The sequence below is a fragment of the Ixodes scapularis genome, unplaced genomic scaffold (assembly GCF_016920785.2).
Source record: "Ixodes scapularis isolate PalLabHiFi unplaced genomic scaffold, ASM1692078v2 ptg000032l_1___fragment_3__unscaffolded, whole genome shotgun sequence".
Lineage (NCBI taxonomy): Eukaryota > Metazoa > Arthropoda > Arachnida > Ixodida > Ixodidae > Ixodes > Ixodes scapularis.
This window is the reverse complement of record NW_024609894.1, coordinates 310216-315000: the sequence shown is the minus strand read 5'-3', so window position 1 is coordinate 315000 and position 4785 is coordinate 310216.

Genomic DNA, 4785 nt, shown 5'->3' with positions numbered 1-4785 from the left:
CTAACCTAGCCTAGCCTAGCCTAACCTAACCTAAACTAACCTAGCCTAACCTAACCTAACCTAACCTAACCTAGCCTAACCTAGCCTAGCCTAGCCTAGCCTAGCCTAGCCTAACCTAGCCTAACCTAGCCTAGCCTAACCTAACCTAACCTAACCTAACCTAACCTAACCTAACCTAACCTAGCCTAGCCTAGCCTAGCCTAGCCTAGCCTAACCTAGCCTAACCTAACTAACCTAACCTAACCTAACCTAACCTAACCTAACCTAACCTAACCTAACCTAACCTAACCTAACCTAACCACACCTAACCTAACCTAATTTAACCTAACCTAACCTGACCTGACCTAACCTGACCTAACCTAACCTGACCTAACCTAACCTAACCTGACCTGACCTGACCTGACCTGACCTAACCTAACCTAACCTGACCTAACCTAACCTAACCTAACCTAACCTAACCTAACCTAACCTGACCTAACCTAACCTAACCTAACCTAACCTAACCTGACCTGACCTGACCTGACCTGACCTGACCTGACCTGACCTGACCTGACCTAACCTAACCTAACCTAACCTAACCTACCCTACCCTACCCTACCCTACCCTAACCTAACCTAACCTAACCTACCCTACCCTAACATAACCTAACCTAACCTAACCTAACCTAACCTAACCTAACCTAACCTAACCTAACCTAACCTTACTTAACCTAACCTAACCTAACCTAACCTAACCTAACCTAACCTAACCTACCCTAACCTACCCTAACCTAACCTAACCTAACCTACCCTAACCTAACCTAACCTAACCTAACCTAACCTAACCTAACCTACCCTAACCTACCCTAACCTAACCTAACCTAACCTACCCTAACCTAACCTAACCTAACCTACCCTACCCTACCCTAACCTACCCTAACCTAACCTAACCTAACCTAACCAAACCTAACCTAACCTAACCTACCCTACCCTACCCTAACCTATCCTAACCTAACCTAACCTAATCTAACCTAACCTAACCTACCCTACCCTACCCTACCCTACCCTACCTTACCCTAACCTAACCTAACCTACCCTACCCTACCTTACCCTCCCTACCCTACCCTACCCTACCCTGCCCTGCCCTACCCTACCCTACCCTACCCTACCCTAACCTAACCTAACCTAACCTAACCTATCCTAACCTAACCTAACCTAACCTAACCTAACCTAACCTAACCTAACCTTACCTAACCTAACCTAACCTAACCTAACATAACCTAACCTAACCTAACCTAACCTAACCTAGCTTAGCCTAGCCTAGCCTAACCTAACCTAACCTAACCTAACATAACCCAACGCAACCCAACCCGACCCAACCCAACCCAACCCAACCCAACCCTACCCAACCTAACCTAACCTAACCTAACCTAACCTAACCTAACCTGACCTGACCTAACCTAACCTAACCTAACCTAACCTAACCTAACCTAACCTAACCTAACCTAATTTAACCTGACCTAACCTAACCTAACCTAACCTGACCTGACCTAACCTGACCTGACCTAACCTGACCTAACCTAACCTGACCTGACATAACCTGACCTGACCTGACCTGACCTGACCTAACCTAACCTGACCTAACCTAACCTAAGCTAACCTAACCTAACCTAACCTAACCTAACCTGACCTAACCTAACCTAAGCTAACCTAACCTATCCTGACCTAACCTGACCTAACCTAACCTAACCTAACCTAACCTAACCTAAGCTAACCTAACCTAACCTAAACTAACCTAACCTAACCTAACCTAACCTAACCTAACCTAACCTAAACTAACCTAACCTGACCTAACCTAACGTAACCTAACCTGACCTGACCTAACCTGACCTGACCTAACTTGACCTAACCTAACCTGACCTGACAAAACCTGACCTGACCTGACCTGACCTGACCTAACCTAACCTGACCTAACCTAACCTAAGCTAACCTAACCTAACCTAACCTAACCTAACCTGACCTAACCTAACCTAAGCTAACCTAACCTATCCTGACCTAACCTGACCTAACCTAACCTAACCTAACCTAACCTAACCTAAGCTAACCTAACCTAACCTAACCTAACCTAACCTAACCTAACCTAACCTAACCTAACCTAACCTAACCTAACCTAACCTAACCTAACCTAACCTAACCTAACCTAACCTACCCTACCCTAACATAACCTAACCTAACCTAACCTAACCTAACCTAACCTAACCTAACCTAACCTTACTTAACCTAACCTAACCTAACCTAACCTAACCTAACCTAACCTAACCTACCCTAACCTACCCTAACCTAACCTAACCTAACCTACCCTAACCTAACCTAACCTAACCTAACCTAACCTAACCTAACCTACCCTAACCTACCCTAACCTAACCTAACCTAACCTACCCTAACCTAACCTAACCTAACCTACCCTACCCTACCCTAACCTACCCTAACCTAACCTAACCTAACCTAACCAAACCTAACCTAACCTAACCTACCCTACCCTACCCTAACCTATCCTAACCTAACCTAACCTAATCTAACCTAACCTAACCTACCCTACCCTACCCTACCCTACCCTACCCTAACCTAACCTAACCTAACCTACCCTACCCTACCTTACCCTCCCTACCCTACCCTACCCTACCCTGCCCTGCCCTACCCTACCCTACCCTACCCTACCCTAACCTAACCTAACCTAACCTAACCTATCCTAACCTAACCTAACCTAGCCTAACCTAACCTAACCTAACCTAACCTTACCTAACCTAACCTAACCTAACCTAACATAACCTAACCTAACCTAACCTAACCTAACCTAGCTTAGCCTAGCCTAGCCTAACCTAACCTAACCTAACCTAACATAACCCAACGCAACCCAACCCGACCCAACCCAACCCAACCCAACCCAACCCTACCCAACCTAACCTAACCTAACCTAACCTAACCTAACCTAACCTGACCTGACCTAACCTAACCTAACCTAACCTAACCTAACCTAACCTAACCTAACCTAACCTAATTTAACCTGACCTAACCTAACCTAACCTAACCTGACCTGACCTAACCTGACCTGACCTAACCTGACCTAACCTAACCTGACCTGACATAACCTGACCTGACCTGACCTGACCTAACCTAACCTGACCTAACCTAACCTAAGCTAACCTAACCTAACCTAACCTAACCTAACCTGACCTAACCTAACCTAAGCTAACCTAACCTATCCTGACCTAACCTGACCTAACCTAACCTAACCTAACCTAACCTAACCTAAGCTAACCTAACCTAACCTAAACTAACCTAACCTAACCTAACCTAACCTAACCTAACCTAACCTAAACTAACCTAACCTAACCTAACCTAACCTAACCTAACCTAACCTAACCTAACCTAACCTGACCTGATTTAACCTGACCTAACCTAACCTGACAAAACCTAACCTAACCTAACCTGACCTGACCTGACCTGACCTGACCTAACCTAACCTGACCTAACCTAACCTGACCTAACCTAACCTTACCTGACCTAACCTAACCTGACGTAACCTAAACTAACCTAACCTAACCTAACCTAACCTAACCTAACCTAACCTACCCTACCCAACCCTAGCCTACCCTAACCTAACCTAACCCCACCTAACCTACCCTAACCTACCCTACCCTAACCTAACCTAACCTAACCTAACCTAACCTAACCTAACCTAACCTTACCTACCCTAACCTAACCTAACCTAACCTAACCTAACCTAACCTAACCTAACCTAACCTAACCTAACCTAACCTGACCTAACCTAACCTAACCTAACCTAACCTAATTTAACCTGACCTAACCTAACCTAACCTAACCTGACCTGACCTAACCTGACCTGACCTAACTTGACCTAACCTAACCTGACCTGACAAAACCTGACCTGACCTGACCTGACCTGACCTAACCTAACCTGACCTAACCTAACCTAAGCTAACCTAACCTAACCTAACCTAACCTAACCTGACCTAACCTAACCTAAGCTAACCTAACCTATCCTGACCTAACCTGACCTAACCTAACCTAACCTAACCTAACCTAAGCTAACCTAACCTAACCTAAACTAACCTAACCTAACCTAACCTAACCTAACCTAACCTAACCTAAACTAACCTAACCTAACCTAACCTAACCTAACCTAACCTAACCTAACCTAACCTAACCTAACCTGACCTGATTTAACCTGACCTAACCTAACCTGACAAAACCTAACCTAACCTAACCTGACCTGACCTGACCTGACCTGACCTAACCTAACCTGACCTAACCTAACCTTACCTGACCTAACCTAACCTGACGTAACCTAAACTAACCTAACCTAACCTAACCTAACCTAACCTAACCTAACCTACCCTACCCAACCCTAGCCTACCCTAACCTAACCTAACCTCACCTAACCTACCCTAACCTACCCTACCCTAACCTAACCTAACCTAACCTAACCTAACCTAACCTAACCTAACCTTACCTACCCTAACCTAACCTAACCTAACCTAACCTAACCTAACCTAACCTAACCTAACCTAACCTAACCTAACCTGACCTGACCTAACCTGACCTAACCTAACCTGACCTGACCTAACCTAACCTAACCTGACCTGACCTGACCTGACCTGACATGACCTAACCTGACCTGACCTAACCTAACCTAACCTAACCTAACCTAACCTAACCTAGCCTAACCTAACCTAACCTAACCTAACCTAACCTAACCTGACCTGACCTAACCTAACCTGACCTA